Source organism: Aotus nancymaae, unplaced genomic scaffold (assembly GCF_030222135.1).
Source record: "Aotus nancymaae isolate 86718 unplaced genomic scaffold, 86718_ANA_hifiasm-v0.15.2.pri h1tg000095l, whole genome shotgun sequence".
Taxonomy (NCBI): Eukaryota; Metazoa; Chordata; class Mammalia; order Primates; family Aotidae; genus Aotus; species Aotus nancymaae.
The window spans coordinates 4,159,382-4,176,216 of record NW_026988510.1 but is presented as its reverse complement, the minus strand read 5'-3'; the positions used below and the strand labels follow the sequence as shown (position 1 = coordinate 4,176,216).

Below are 16,835 nucleotides of genomic sequence, written 5' to 3'. Positions count from 1 at the left end.
TGTTTTCCCCGTCACTGACTCTGGTGCTTTTAGATGTCAGATGCGAATTGACGGACAGGTCAGGTGACGTGTCTCAAATCTCTCTACAGATGAGTAATCGAATAAGAAACTAGTGGCCAGAGCATGGCTTCTTCCCTGTTTTCCCACTACAAGCCTCTCCTGGGCCCCGCACACGCCCCGGCATTACCATCATAATCTCCATCCCTGCTGTTTGGCCAATAAGTCCTGATAAGGTGGTGTGGGGAAATAAACATTGACTTGGGGGCAAAAAACCAGTTCTGCTGCAAGCCAGCTGTGCCACGGTGGGTGCATCATTTAACCTCATTAAGCCTCTGTTTTCCCATTTGTAAACTACAGATGGACTGGAGACTTGTGGATGTATGAGATCAATCTAATTCTTTCATAGGCATTATGATCCTCAAAAAATCTAACTCCTTCATAGACACTAATGATCCTTGAAAAATCTAATTCCTTCATAGGCATTATGGTCCTTGAAAAAGGATCATTTGAAGGACATGGATATTGGTTTCTATCGTTTCTGCTCTCACTAACACTCCAACTTAAAGTATTCAAATAGGCTTCCAGGAATTTTTGAGGAAAATGTTCCTGCTTTGAGTAAGACACAAGACTAGATCAGGGTTTGGCAAACTATGGCTCGTGGGCTAAATTCCACCTGCCTCCTGTTTTTGAAAGTAAAGTGGAACGCAGCCACATTCACTGGTTGACAGCCACTACGGCTTCTCCGGCACACAGACTCGAGTAGCTGTGATAGAGACGGTATGACCCGCAGAGCCCAACACACTCTCTGATCCTTACACAACTAAAGGATTAGATGATTGTTCACATTTATTCCATCATTTGAATTTGGTTGTTTAATAATTTTCCTTTGCTTTCTCTGCATGACTATCTCCAAAACTGAAGATTATTTTCCCCTCAAATTTATAATTATTTTAAAATATTAACCACCAGTAAGTTGTTCCATTCACAACATGAGAATGGTGAAAACATTTAGATAAATCAAGTACTGCACGACTTCTCCTGGTAGACATTAGTGCAGTAACTGTCTCCAACAATCATGAGCCAATTGACTATAGACAACATACTACAGGACTCGATCCTTAATAACATACGGAATCAGGCAATCTGATAGGTGATAAGTATGTTTAAATGATTAAATACATAAAACAAACTAAAAATATAAGAAAATAAACAATTATTGGAATAAGACAGTAGCTGAATGAGAAACCTGGTGTGAAAAATCGTTAAAGAGAGTTTTCAGAGTCCTGGAGTCTGGCGCCGGGTTCATCGGCGTTCCGGGAGAGAGAGGACAGTGCTGAGAGAGAGAACATCCGTAAAGGTTCAGATCTGATACGGATATGACTTTTCCATCCAGCAAGTACAAAACAGGATAAATAAAAAGAAACCCACAATTAGACACATTGCAGCAAAACCGCAGACCATCAAACACAATGAAATGACTGCAAGCGGCCAGAGAGAAAAGCCTCCCCAGTGTTACGCAGATCAGCGTCCCATGGATTCTTATCTGCACCTCTAGATGCAAAAGACGGTAGAAGAATGTCTCCAAAGAGAGTCATAAAATAACTGGCAAGATGGAATCTAAACCCAGCTAAGGCCAGGTGCGGTGGCTCACATCTGTAATCCCAGCACTTTGGGAGGCTGAGGCCAGTAGATCACTTGAGGTCAGGAGTTCGAGATCAGCCTGGCCAACATGGGAAAACCCTACCTCTACTAAAAATACAAAAATTAGCCAGGTGTGGTGGCAGGTGCCTGTAATTTCAGGCACTCAGGAGGCTTAGGCAGGAGAATTGCTTGAACCCAGGAGGCGGAGGTTGCAGTGAGCCGAGATTGGGCCACTGCACTTCAGCCTGGATGACAAGAGCAAAACTCTATCTCAAAACAAAATCAAAAGCAAAAACAAAAAACAAAAACAAAAACAAAATAAAACCAAAACAAAACAAAACAAAAAACCCAAAAACCCAAAAACCAACCAGGTGCAGTGGCTCACACACACCTGTAATCCCAGCACTTTGGGAGGCTGAGGAGGGCGGATTACAAGGTTAGGAGTTCTAGACCAGCCTGACCAACATGGTGAAACCCCACCTCTTCTAAAAATACAAAAATTAGCTGGGCATGGTGGCAAGTACCTGTAATCACAGCTACTTGGGAGGCTGAGGCAGGAGAATTGCTGAACCTGGGAGGCAGAGGTTACAGTGAGCTGAGATTGCGCCACTGCACTTCAGCCTGGGCAACAGAGTGAGACCTTGTCTCAAAAAAAAAAAAAACCCAAAAAACGAAAAAACAAATAAACCCAGCTAAACTGTCACTCAAGGGTGATAATGAGACAATGATATTTCATACAGCAACTAACAGAGGGTTGCCACGAGTGACGTGCAGTAAAATACTTTGTAAAGGCTATATTCAGGAACAAGGTAACCCAGTGCAAATGGAACACCTGCCGAAATCTCACCCAGGCTCAGCAGGGAGCCCATTTCTCTGCATTTTTTTTCTTTTTGAGGTCATGGAAAGTGTTCAAATAGAACTGGCTGGACAGGCCTTGAACGTAGCCAGGGGTGAGAACATGGGGCTTGGTTTGGTGGACTCTGGGCTGGACAGGGGGTTGCAGGCTTAGTCACAGGATTCTTGCTGAAGCGAGGGTTTTCTTAAGCTTCACAAGTTTAGGAAAGGAAAGGGGAATCTGCTTGTTTGTTTTCTCCATGAGTGGAAGGGAGAAGCTTTTACAAGAAATAACTTTTCAGCAAATCCAGTGTATTTTTTTAACCTCTCATTTTTTTTTTTTTTTTTTTTTTTTGCTCCCTGCAATTGTGACATGTCTACATGAAATTGGCCACAGGAAGGAAGCCCTGTTGGAGAAGCTATTTTCTGAACATCCCTTTATACCCTCGATTTCACAACATGCAGACATTTAGGTGGAGAGACTGGACTTCATGCCCTCATGGCAGCTGTCATTTGGAAGTCAAATGCAGCAGGGAGCACTTAGAGCTGATGCATGATTCCTGCACACAGAGAGCCAAGGTAAGTGTCATGGAAGTCATTCGATACTCACTCTAATGAGAGAGACTTGAAGAAGTGAGAGTCTAAATCCTTCTGGAAATGAGGCTGAAATGAGAGTTCAACTCAATGAGATTCTCTAATGGGGAAGTTAAGAGTTTAGAGAAGGGTTAGAAGAAAATAGAATGACCCTAGCACTGGGAAGTACCAGTGACCCAGGACTGCTACTTTGAAATGCCCTTTTGCTTCAAATGGGGAGGTCGAGGGTCACTGGCTTATGGTCCTGAGGAATGCACACCCACCACTGGAGTCGTGCATCGTGACTTACTCAGATGTTTGTACCAGTCCGTGTAGGTGCGGGGGTAGGGGTGCCGCCCTCTGGCAGTCTTGCCTCCACAAGCACGCAGTTCGCATGAAGACCATCTGCCTTTAACAGTACTAGTCACTGAAGCTGCAGGCATGATAGAAAGCGCCTTGACTCCTTGTCCGCTTGCCCCATCATAGTTCTTCCTCCTGCCTGTTGGAGGCGGTCATCTCCATGCACCTGTGGGTTGAAGTGGGAAGACTGTAGCTGCCACTTTCAATGCCTGCCAGGCACCAGCTTCATACATTCCATTTAATCCTTGTGACAGCTTTTTGAGGTGGATACTTGTGTCTGCAGTGTGCAAAGGAGGTTGCAGGCTCAAGATCAAAGGGACTTTTGGGTCAGGTCACGAGGCTGGCACAGTGGAGGCAAGGTGTGAGTGCAGCGCTGGAGAACCGTGTGGCCCACGTCTGAGATCACTTATGTCTTGTACCACGTCCTAGGGGGTGCAATGCTCCCATGTATGCAGCTGGAGTAAACTTTATGCCCTCCTTGGCAGCGTCTATGGAATGGGGCCAGTTTCAGCCAAGTGGAGACAATGCCCATTCCCAGGCACTGCTCTCTTTGACTTGGCATCTTTTCCATCTTTTCATTTATTGCTGTGGCAAACATTTCTCTCTTTTCCTCACGACTGAGCATCAGAGCTTTAGGAACCTACAGATCGCCTAATTCAACCTCATGTTTTAGATGAAGAAACTGAGACATACAGACGAGGAATAAACAGACTGGGAAGATATATAAGTCAGCATTGCTGCATAACAAATGAGCCTCAAACTTCATGGCTTAAAACAGCAATGATGAATTATTTTTCAAGATTTTGTGGCTTGACTGGATGATTCTTCAGCTGATCTTACTCAGGCTTACCTGGGCTCACTTGTGTGGCAGGAGCCACTGAGAAGCTTTCATCCCAGCATCTTCAAATGATGGTGAGAATGCTCCCAGGGGACCAAAGTAGGAGCTCTCTAGCCTTGGAAATTGCAGGTCATTTCCACTCCATTCTATTGGTCAAAGCATGTCACAGGCTACCCCAGAGGGGCAAGGAGTGGGGGAAATGGGAAAGAGACCTCATTTCTTTTTTTTTTTTTTTGAGACAGAGTCTTGCTCTGTTGCCCAGGCTGGGGTGCAGCAATGCCGTCCCTGCTTACTGCAGCCTCTGCCTCCCAGGATCAAGCTATCCTCTTGCCTCAGCGTATCAAGTAGCTGGGACCATAGGTGTGCACCATCACACCTAGCTGATTTTTGTATTTTTTGTAGACACAGGGTTTTGCCATGTCGGCCAGGCTGGTCTTGAACTCCTGAACTCAGGTGAGCTGCCCACCTCAGCCTCCTGAAGTGCTGGGATTACAGGCATGAGCCACAGCATCCAGCCTAGATCTCATTTATTTCTTTTCTTTTTGTTTTTGAGATAGAGTTTTTCTCTTGTTGCCCAGGCTGGAGTGCAATGGCACAATCTCGGCTCACTACAACCTCCGCCTCCTGGGTTCAAGTGATTCTCCTGCCTTAGCCTCCTGAGTAGCTGGGATTACAGATGTGTACCACCGTGCCAGGCTGAGTTTTGTATGTTTTGTTGAGACAGGGTTTTGCCATGTTGGCCAGGCTTGTCTTGAACTCCTTGACCTCAGGTGAACCACCCGCATCAGCCTCCCAAAATACTGGGATTACAGGCATGAGCTGCCGTGCCTGGCCAAGACCTCATTTATTGATGGGAGCAGCAGCAAAGCCACATGACCAAGGAGTGAGAACACAGGGAAGCATGAATCATGTCGGGGGGAGGGAGCCACTGTTGCAGCAATCTACCTTGATGACACGGCCAGTTCCTAGCAGAGTCAGGGCTTGACCCCAGGACTCCAGATTTCGTTCCTTTCTCTGACAGGACACTGCTCTAATATCCCATGGGACTTTCTAAAAGCTCCTGGGTTTTCCAGGAGTATTCCTAAGTCACTGACAGGCTTACTGGAGCACCAAGGAGAGACCACGTGTATCCCTCCTACACTCGTGACTCTGCCAACCAGTGTCCCTTCCTGGTTTCCTGATTTTTAGGAGACGATGATCTCACACTGAGGTGACCATCCTGTCACCCCCTAACCACCCCATTCCTCCAATGTGTCCCAGAATGGGAGGATTCCAATTTATCTCACTCCAGAATGGGCAGACGACCCATTGGAGTCAGAGAATAACATATTTGAACTTCCACTTGTATTTCTGCTTGTCTAAGAAGAAAATGAAGTTTGAAGATGTTTAGAAGCAGGGAGACACCAGCACCCTCGCTTGGTTCTTGCAAGGTTGCCAGAAGTCACGTGTCATGTGCAGGACAAAGAAGATGCTGAGGGCAAAGGGGAAGCTCCGCCGTGGCTGCACGTTGAGACTTGTGCAGGCTGTACATCGAGACACGTGTAGGCTGCAAGTCTGCTACCGGATTGAGGAATGTGTGATCCTAACACAATACTTTCAATAGTTTGCGGTAAAATAGAGCATAACTGTGGAGATGTTTTGCACGGCACAGACATTCGCTGGCAGCCTTTCTTAAGGATGAGAGATATTCTTTGTCCTCAAGGCACAAGTTCCACGTTTGCTGAAGGCATTTTGGCCATGACAAGAGGCCCCCTGCAGAAGGGTATAATTTCTCTCGACAAGGTATATGTGTTATTTATCTTACGCATATGTGCTGTACTAAAATAAGCACACGACCTGTGCCTTTGAGGTAGAAGAAATGCACACAATGGAGAGAGAATTTTGAAAATTGATCAAGTAAGTGTGTGCTACTGGCCAGGCACTGGCTTCCCAAACATCCCATTTAGTCACCAGGTGAGGGGAGTGCTGATGCTCTGTTTTCCAGATGAGAAAAATGATTCTAACGGGTCCAAAGTAGAGGAGCAGATCCTCAAAAAGCCGGTCCTGACATCCCCCGAGTTCCAGCGGGGACACCCGAGATGTGGAGGTTGCAGTGAGCTGAGATCGCACCACTGCATTCCAGCGGGCAGCTACAGCAAGACTCTGTCTCAAAAAAACAAAAACAAAAAAAAACCACCTGTTGTCGGTTTCAGGCCAGCCAGGTGATCCAGGCTGCTCTCATCTCGAGGTCCTTAACTTACTGACATCTGCTTTCTCTCCGCGTTGTGTTTTTAAGGTTCATCGGTGTTGTAGCGTGTGTCGGTGCACCTTCCTTTATGGCTGAGTAACGCTTTGCTCTCGGGCTGTGTGCATTTGGAAGGAAGACCGTCCTGCCACAGGAAGTCCTGCTACAGGGCCCACTGCTCATGCCCTCACTTGTTAAGCAAAGCGAGCGTCAGGCCTCCGGCTTCTGCAAGGGGCTTCAAGTCTTACAGGATGCCACCTCACCTTCTCTGCCTGCCCAAGTTCTGCCCAACCTTCAGAGCCCATCTCCAACCTGTCCTTTGTCACAGAGGCGCCCTGGCCTCCCCAGCGTTTGCTGTTTGTTTATACGCTGCCCTGTAGCATTTTATAACATTGAACCTGGCCTGGGATCACCCACTTGGGCCTGCCTAGGGCCTGGCTCATAGGTCACAGAAACTCAAAATCTCTTGTGGTTAAATTGAAATGTTTCCTAATTGTTGACTGTGTGTAGAATTCCTCCTGGCAGAGAGTCTATCAGGAAATACTCCAACAGCTATGAAGTGTGACTCCTACTAAACCTAGAACAATTATCTGTGGGCGCTGACCTGGTCCCTAAACTTTTTTTTTTTTTTAACATATATTTTATTGCATTTTAGGTTTTGGGGTACATGTGAAGAACATGCAAGATTGTTGCAAAGGTACACACATGGCAGTGCGGTTTGCTGCCTTCCTCCCCATCACCTATATCTGGCATTTCTCCCCATGTTATTCCTCCCCAACTCCCCACTCCCTGCTGTCCCTTCCCTAGCTCCCTGCCACAGACCCCAGTGTGTGATGCTCCCCTCCCTGTGTCCATGTGTTCTCATTGTTCAGCACCCGCCTATGGGTGAGAACATTCGGTGTTTGATTTTCTGTTCTTATGTCAGTTTGCTGAGAAGATGGTTTCCAAGTTCATCCATGTCCCTACAAAGGACACGAACTCATCATTTTTGATGGCTGCATAGTACTCCCTGGTGCAGAAAGCAGAAACTGGACCCCTTCCTGACACCTTACACTAAACTTCATCTTTTCTTGTGGCTCTGCTGGTCATAACAGGCACAAGGTGGTGTATCTGACAGACAGCTCTTGTCTTGGGGCCTGGGAGATCTGTGTTTCTTTTGGTTCCAGATATTTCTGTCCCAGCAGCCCGGGATGTTTCTTGCTGAACCCCTGCTAGGAATGACAAGACTTGCCAGCTGTCCGGGTGGGGCTTTCCACCTGTGCATTTGATGTGGCCCCTAGTTAGCAGGTGCTGCCTTGAGATACCACCTGCTTTTCTCTTTTCTCTCTCTCTCTCTCTTTTTTGAGACTGAGTCTGGCTCTGTTGCCCAGGCTATAGTGTAGTCGCGCAATCTTGGCTCAGGGCAACCTTCGCCTCCCACGTACAAGCGATTCTCCTGCCTCAGCCTCCTGAGTAGCTGGGATTACAAGCATGTGCCACCACGCCCAGGTAATGTTTTGTATTTTTAGTAGAGACGGGGTTTCACCATGTTGGTCAGGCTGGTCTCGAACTCCTGACCTCAGGTGATCCACCCTCCTTAGCCTCCCAAAGTGCTGGGATTACAGGCGTGAGCCACCACACTGGACTGCACCTGACTTTCCTTCTTCGTTTTTTTTTTTTTGTCATTCAAGGAATGGATTGAGCAAGAGGCATTTAAGGTCCTGCGTGGATTTCTTGTGGCTGCTGTAAGAAATGGCCCAAACATTGTGGCTTAAAACAACACACCTTTGTCCTCCCATCCATTTCTGATGGTCAGAAGTCCAGCGTGGGTCTCACTGAGCTAAGATCGAGGCACTGGCAGGGCTGGCTCCTTCTGGCAGCTCTTGAGAGCATGACGTCAGCCTTTCTTCTTCTCGGATTGGACAAACTCAAGCCCGGCAAGGGGGCATGCTTCCCGTTTCCGCCTTCCCCAGCTTCTAGAAGTCGCCTGCGTGCCTTGGCTTGTGGCCCTCCCTCCAGTTCCAAGGCCAGCCATGCGGCAGCTCCACGACCCACTCTGAATCCTCCTCACATCTCCTCTGATTCTAGCTCTCTGGCCTCTCTCTTATAAGGACCCTGTAGGCACGTTGGACCCACCTGGAGATTCCAGGATAACTTCCCCATCTCAGGTTCCTTAACTTTATCCTGTCTCCATCTCTCTCTCTGTTTTTCTTTCCTGTCTTCTATCTCCAGCTTCCTCTTTCCCTCCTCCATTTTCCCTCTGTTCCTGCCCTTCACAGAAGGACGTGTTTGTCGTCCTGCACAGGTCATCAGCACACCTTTGTTCTCTTACCCATTTCCGGGGGTAAGTTTGGATCTTACCAAAGATGTGAGCCGTGTGCTTGACGCCTCCCTCCCCGGTGGTGCTGGAAACTCCACTTCTTTCCTCACTGCTGCCGTCCTGGGATCTAGAAAGGAACGGGTTGGATTTTCCCCGTCTCTCCATTCATCCTTTCCTTCCACTTCCTGGGGACGCGTCTGTCCAGTAAGAGAGGAAGAAAGACGGACATCATACTCTAAACCCAAGGGCTTTCCAGCCCGTCTCAAGGTGGCACTTATGTGACCACCAAGGCCTCTTTACGTGACGTCATGCTGTGGGCAGTGCCAGGCCTGGTGAGCTGGTGCTAGAGTAGCAACTTTCCGTGAAGACCCTGCTTCCAGGTGGGCCCCAGCCCGTCGGCCACGCCCTGCTACTCCTCTCGGGTCTCAGGAACGCCATGCACCTTCTCCTTTGCTTCTTCTATTTGCTCAGTGAAACAGAGGCAAGGCCACGGGGCTGCTGGAGACCGGGGAAGAGTTGTCTAGGACAGAGGAAGGGCGGGCAGGCTTTCTGGGGGCCAAGGTCCTGTTGCAGAGGGAGATCCCTCGGTTGTGTTCAGCTGCTGGGCAGTGGTGTGGAGGGGCAGAGGGTGGTTTTCCCCAGGCTTGGTGTTTGCAGGCCGGCAAGCCTCTGTGGGAAGAGGTTCTCCTTCCTTTTCTGCACAGGGGGTGGGACCTTCTCCTGTGGACTGAGGGTGGCCACATCGGAGGAGGGATCGGAGGAGCTGAGGGACACTCAGGACATCTCGAACGTTCTCAGTGGAACCCAGGTAAATGTCCTTGTGCTTCCTCCATGGCTGTTCTCGGCTCTAATGTGGTCTCAGGTGGCAGTGCCAAGGGGCAGGAGGGGAGGAGGCATGAATGTCCAGGCCCTGGGGCTGTTTGTCCGAGACCCGCTCTTCCACTCGGGACCTCTGTCTGAACATAGCACTCACTACCCACAACCCCAAGCCAGAGGGCGAGGCGCCATCAGCATCGCAGCCGCACGCGGCGCACGTCTGCCACGCACCAGACAGGCGGGGGTTCACGGGCACCCGAGTGAAGAAACCCCAGGCTGTAACAGGTCCACTGAGGCAGGAGCACAGCCACCCAGCTCAGAGCTATTTCCCATTCTGGTTTGTCCTTCCTCATTAAAATAGACAATGGGAAAAACCAGGGATGGAGAGGTTTGCAGGCCCAGTTTCTGTCTGCGCTGTGGGCTGATCTGACAGGTGTGTCCTCAAGGCCTTTTATGGGCTATGCGTGTGACTCAGGCAGCATGAGGGACTCCCCAGTTCCCTGCATGGGAGGGTCCCTCTGATGGGAAGTGGTGCCTGATATTCAGTTTCCTTTCAAATCATTTCTTCTGCATTCAGTGACCCGGATACCTGAAGATGTGTCAGGAGAAGCCCTTCCCAGAAATGGCTGGTGTGTGGGGCTTTGCCGCTCAGACTTTGTGGAGTGTCTGAGGATCAGTGGGAGAGGGTGGGCGCCCCTGAGCTGGAAGGGCCCCAGCTCGTGCTGAGGAAATGTGGGTGACTCAGAGCAGGCAGGTGGCAGGCCAGGGCCATTCTCCGCTGGACTGCCACCTCCCCGAGGACAGCAGCGCTCTGTCATGTTAGATGTCACCAGGTCTCCTGGGGACCCTGCCTTGGGGAGCACTCATGTGGGATGACTCTTGTCTCTGCCGCTGTTGAGAGGTGCCCTCCCCTCTGGGTCTGCAGGCCGCAGAACGTGCCAAGGGGGACTGCAGTGTGGGTGCAGGCTGGAAGGTTGGGGAGCAGAGGGAAGAAGAGTGAAAGGAGACTGACATAAAAGGAGGAACATAACTCAGTGCTTCTCAACAGGGGGTGACAGTACCCACAGGGGACACTCGCCAGCGTCGGGGTACAGTTTCGGTTGTCACAGCTGAGGGTTGCTGCTGGCATCCAGTGGGTCGAGGCCAGGATGCTGCTTAGCATCTTACTGTGCCCAGCGCAGCTCCACCACAGAGAATGACCCGGCCCCTGCGTCCACAGGGCCAGGGAGGAGAGGGCCTGATGTTGCTCAGGGAGTAGCTGAGGCTGGGAGGACGCAGGCCTTATCACCTCCACTCAAGCTCTACAGGAAAACTCCTCCTTTGACTGGGAATTTCTGCAGTGGAAAAGCCCCATTTTTAATTTTCTTGAGCTGCGACTAGTGGCGCACGACGTGGCCAGTGGGCCTTTGGGCGAGTTTTGGAAATGGAAAGGCTCATGGTGAGGCTCTGGGCCCCGATTTTGCCTTCTCTATGTGGAGCACTTTCACGCCTGCATCCCCACCCACTGGCCTGTCACTGCGGAGGTAGGCATCTCGCCGCTGGGAGCTGTCCCTTGAGGGCTTGGCCCCACATGGGCGCCTTCCGGCTTTCCGTGGGATCTATGGGTGGGTGGAGCACAAAAGAGCCAGGTGGGCCTCACGGTCTTGGCCAATTTCTGCCTTTCCAGGTGGGGCCGGGGCCTGGCTGCTGCGGAAGTGAGGAACAGATGGTGGAGCAGGAGAGATGGATAAGGAGAGTCCAGTCTGCGTGTTCAAGGAAGCGAAGGGGTGAAGACTCGCCTGGTATGGGGAAGAGTAAAGAAATCCAGAAAATGTTCATTCGTTTGGCAGCAGAGGGACGGCCACACACTCTCCTGTTAGACTGGGTGACAGGGCAGCTCTGTCCCTGGGAAAGAGCAATCAGGGACAGTGGCAGGCCCTGTCTTGGGGTCCACTGTGCTATTTCCAAGGGTGGCGATGGCTTCCTGGAAGATGCAATCTGAGCTGTGCTCCTGGCTCTGATGCTCCCTTCCTGCCCACGGGAGCTGCCCACGGGTGCTGCCCACGCAGGACCTTGCTCTTGCCACATCTGCCCTGCGTGCGCGTTTCTGCCACGCGCCACGTGGAAGCAAAGGATGCAGGTCAGCATTCATGGGAGCAGACACGGACGGTCCAGGCTACAGGTCCCAGCTGCCCATCAGAGAATGCAGCTTGGAAAATACACACTGATGTGGCGGCTGAGAACCAACACCCCTTTGACCATGTGGTTGGACCTCTCTCAAAAGAAGAGAAACTGAGATGCTTGTGATGGGAGAGCTGCCATGGGCTGGCTGGAGCACGGGGGTGGAGGAGGCGTCAGGAAAACTCTAAAAATTCTGCAGCATGTTTTGCTTTTGCTCACCTAGATTTAGAGGAATCCTTTGGGAAAACGAAACTGAAATCTTACTTCCCCCCCGGCAGCCTCCGGTGGCCACAGGATACGGACTTGGCCTTGGTTAATGGCGTGTCAGTGGCTTCCACTGCATGCTGCTTTTGGGGTTCAGCTCTGCCAAGGCATAACTTATGTACAATAAAACCCACCAATTTTTGTGTTTATTTATTTGAGATGGAGTCTTGTTGTGTGGCTCAGGCTGGAGTACAGTGCAGCTCACTACATTCTGCAGCCTCTGCCTCGTGGTTTCCAGCGATTCTCCTGCCTCAGCCTCCTGGGCAGCTGGGATTGCAGGCATGCACCACCACGACTGGCTAATTTTTATATTTGTAGTAGAAACAGGGTTTCACCATGTTGGTCTTGAACTCCTGACCTCAGGTCATCTGCCCACCTCAGCCTCTGAAAGTGCTAAGATTATAGGCAAGAGCCACCACGCCCAGCCAGAGCCCACCAATTTTAGGTGTACTATTTGGTGAGTTTTGAGAAGCGTGTCCAGTTGCGTAACCACCACAATGATAACCTAGAACACTCCCATCATTCCAGAAGGTGCCATCACTCCAGAATGTCCCACCATTCCAGACGGTCCCACCATTCCAGAAGGTCCCACCATTCCACAAGGTCCCATCATTCCAGAAGGTCCCACCATTCCAGAAGGTCTGGTCATTCCAGAAGGTCTGGTCATTCCAGAAGATCCCACCATTCCAGAAGGTCCCACCATTCCAGAAGGTCCCACCATTCCAGAAGGTCCCACCATTCCAGAAGGTTCGGTCATTCCAGAAGGTCTGGTCATTCCAGAAGATCCCACCATTCCAGAAGGTCCCACCATTCCAGAAAGTCCCACCATTCCAGAAGATCCCACCATTCCAGAAGGTTCGGTCATTCCAGAAGGTCTGGTCATTCCAGAAGATCCCACCATTCCAGAAGGTCCCACCATTCTAGAAGGTCCCACCATTCCAGAAGATCCCACCATTCCAGAAGGTCCCATCATTCCAGAAGGTCCCACCATTCCAGAAGGTCCAGTCATTCCAGAAGGTCCAGTCATTCCAGAAGATCCCACCATTCCAGAAGATCCCACCATTCCAGAAGATCCCACCATTCCAGAGGTCTAGTCATTCCCCTCTGTAATGAACCCATGCTCTGTCCCAGTGCCCTGCAAACACGGATCTGCTTTTCATCATTGGTTTGGCTTTTTTAAGAATTGTAGCCAAATGGGATCTTACAGTATTTAGTCTCTTCTTTTTTTTACACTTAATGTAACACTTTGAAGAGCCATCCGTGTTATGTTGATGTTTGTGTAAGTAGTCGGTTTCTCTTATTTCAGTGCAGTATTCCGGGGTACGTAGATGCCACCGATACGGTTTGACTTTGTGTTCCGACTCAAATCTCATCTTGAATTGTAATCCCCATACTCCCCACATGTCAAGGGAGAGACCAGGTGAAGGTAACTGAATCGTGGGGACAGTTTCCCACATGCTGTTTTCATGATAGTGAGTTGTCATGAGATCTCATGGTTTTATAAGGGGCTCTTCTCCCTTCACTTGGCGTTTCTCCTTTCTGCTGTCATATAAAGAAGGTGCCTTGCCTCCTCTTTGCCTTTCACCATGATTGTAAGTTTCCTGAGGCCTCCTCAGCCATGCTGAACTGTGAGTCAATTAAACTTTTTGCCTTTATGAATTACCCAGTATCAGCAGTTCTTTCTAGCAGTATGAAAATGGACCACTACAGCCACAATGTGTTTATTTACTCACCAGGTGATAGCAAGGTTGTTTCCCTTGCTCATTATGAACAAAGCATCCATAAACACATTAACAGGTATTCACTATGGAAGACAGTACGGAGATTCCTTAAAGAATTAAAAAGCAGAACTACCATTTGATCCAGCAATCCCACCACTAGGTACCCGCCCAGAGGAAAAGAAGTCATTATATGAAAAAGAAACTTGCACATGTATGTATAGCAGCACAATTTCCAGTCATAAAAATACAGACCCAGCCTAAATGCCCACAAACCAACAAGTAGATAAAGAAAATGTGGTGTATATATACACCATGGAGATTCTACTCAGCCACAAAACAGAATGAAATCATGGCTTCTGCAGCAACTTGAATGGAGTTGGAGGCCATTATTCTAAATGATGTAACTCAGAAATGGAAAACCAAATATTGTATGTTCTCACTTATAAGTGGGAGCTAAACCACGAGAATGAAAAAGCCTAAGAATGACTAGGTGGGGAAGGGTGGAAGCATGGTGAGGGCTAAAAGATTACATGTTGAGTGCAGTGTTCACTGCTAGGGTGATGAGTGCACCAAAATCTCAGAAATCTCCACTGAAGAACTTATCCATGTAAGCAAAAACTATTGAAAGTAAAATAAAATAAATACAAAAACAGAATGACTGACAGAAAAACAAAACCAACACATGTCAACAGGTATTAATGTGGACATATGTTTTTTGTTTTCTTTTTTTTTTTTTTTTTTTTTTTGGTGGGAGGTAGGAGTAAGCATTTCTAAGTGGAACTGCTGGGTCACAGGGTAAACTTACGTTTAACTTTATAAGGAACTGCCAAACTGTTTTCAAAATCGTGGCTGCACAATTTTGCATCTTGCCATCAACATGTGAGCGTTTCAGTTGATCCACATCCTTGTCAGCACTTGGTATTGTCAGTTTAAAAAATTTTAACCATCCTAGTGACCATAGTGAGATATTTATTTGTGGTTTTAATTTGTATTTGCCCGAGAACTGATGATGGTTTTACATGCTTACTTGCCACCTGTGTATTTTCTTCCATGAAGTGTCTGTTTAGATCATATGGTCATTAAAAAAATTAGGTTGTTTTCTTTATTGAGCAGCAAGAATTCTTTGCATGTTTGAGGATACACATCTTTGTCAGATACATGTTTTGCAAAGATTTCTTGTGGCTTGCCTTTTCATTTTCTTAACAGTGGCATTTGAAGTACAAAAATTAAAAAAATTACGAATTCCAATTTCTTAAATATTATAGTTTGTGCTTTTTGTGTCCTATTTAAGACATCTTTGATTAATCCAAAGTCACTTAGATTTTTCTCCTATGTTTTTTCTAGAAGTTTTGTAATCATAGCTCTTAAATTCATGTCTTAGACCTATTCTGAGTTAAATTTTATATACAATAAGAGAGCTGTGATTTACTTTTTTCCTATAGGGATACTCAATATCGCATCTAATATCAGCTGAAAAGAGGATTCTTTCCTCAACGAATTGCTTTGTCATCTTTGCAGAAAATCCACTGGGTATTTATGTGGGGTTCTATTTTTAGTCTATTCTGTTTACTAGAAAAAGTAAGACACAGCTTCTTTTTGGAAAAACAATGACACTAAATGTAGCTGAAAAAACCATGTAACAATGCTAAAAAAAAAAAAAAGGCAAAAAGGCAGTTTCTTATCATCCTAAAACCCATAGTTTTTTTTTTCTTCTTTTTTTTTTTTTTTTTTGAGATGGAGTCTCTTTCTATCACCCAAGCTGGAGTGCAGTGCTGTGATATCTCGGCTCATTGCAACAAATACCTCCTGGGTTCAAGTGATTTTCCTGCCTCAGCCTCTCAAGTAGCTCGGACTACCCCCGGCTAATTTTTGTAGTTTTAGTAGAGATGGGATTTCACTATGTTGGCCAGGCTGGTCTCAAACTCCTGACCTCAGGTGACCTGCCCACCTCAGCCTCCCAAAGTGCTGGGATTACAGGTGTGAGCCACCACACCCAGCCTAAAACCCGTATTTTGTTTTATTGTATAATTTTTTCCTTTTTTTTTTATTTTAAAGAGATGGGGTTTTGCCATGTTGCCCAGGCTGGTCTTGAACTCCTGGGCTTAGGTGATCCACCCACCTCGGCTTCCTAAAGTCCTGGGATTACATGTGTGAGCCACTGTACCAGGCCTAAGACCCATATTTTCATAAAGTTGACCCTTGAATGGCATGTGTTTGAACTTCCTTCCTGGGTCCACTTATATATGCACATTTTCTTCCACCTCTGCCACCCCTCAGACAGCAAGAACAACCCCCTCCTCCTCCTCCTACAGTCTACTCAACCTGAAGATGACAGGGATGAAGACCTTTAATGATGACCCACTTAACGAATAGTAAATGTATGTTCTCCTTCTGATGATTTTCTTAATAACCTTTCTTCGCTTTAGCTTTATTGTGAGAATACAGTATAGGCACATAACATACAAATTATGCGTTAATTGACTGTTTCTTTTATTAGTAAGGCTTCTGGTCAACAGTGGGATACTAGTAGTTAGATTTCTGGGGAGTGAAAAGTTGTATGCAGAGTTTTGACTGCATGGGGGCATCAGTGCCCTTAACCCCCATGTTGTTCAAGGGCCAACTGTATCTGCATATTCCCAGTCTGCCACATGCCTAGAAATACAGGGGCACCCTCGTGTCATGTTCTGCCTTTGTGTGTGATGTGTCTATGATGCGTCCCCGGGTTAGGTGTGGCGCTCCAGGGCTTCCCGTTCCTTTGTGTTTCAGAGACCACTAGAAAAAGAGTGTGTGGGGAAGCTCATACTTCACGTTGTTTTAAGAACCAATTACCGTATAGTAGCATCATTATTCATAACAGGAAGGCTATTTTAGCTCCAAAAAATAAGAATGTCTCAGACTGAGTTTCTGCCTAAACCCCCATTCTAGAACTGCCACTTAAGACCCATGGACAGGACACAGGGCAGGAGTCAGCTGGCCTCGGGGTGCCTTGTGGTCCCTGTTGCTTTCTTCTGTGTCCTCATCTAATGAATTTGAAGAATACCCCTTTTCTAGACTGCAGCTGCTTACAATTTTTAAATGAGGGTTTTCCCAGCTTCGGTCCACAGG

At 47.9% G+C, this 16,835-nt stretch overlaps 1 long non-coding RNA gene across 4 annotated transcripts; it reads left to right on the top strand.

The window, feature by feature from the left end:
• Window positions 1–2,948: 2,948 nt before the first annotated feature.
• LOC105726587 (uncharacterized) lies at window positions 2,949–13,593 on the top strand. 4 transcript variants are annotated; one of them, XR_010339995.1, is made up of 7 exons: window positions 2,949–3,054; window positions 6,522–7,167; window positions 7,396–7,958; window positions 8,141–9,577; window positions 10,163–10,214; window positions 10,634–11,108; window positions 11,252–13,593. It is a non-coding gene; the product is annotated as an uncharacterized LOC105726587 (long non-coding RNA). The 4 variants fall into 4 exon arrangements; XR_001109577.3 differs by having other exon boundaries at window positions 10,163–11,108; XR_010339996.1 differs by having other exon boundaries at window positions 7,126–7,167; window positions 8,141–11,108.
• The last annotated feature ends 3,242 nt before the right edge of the window (window positions 13,594–16,835 follow it).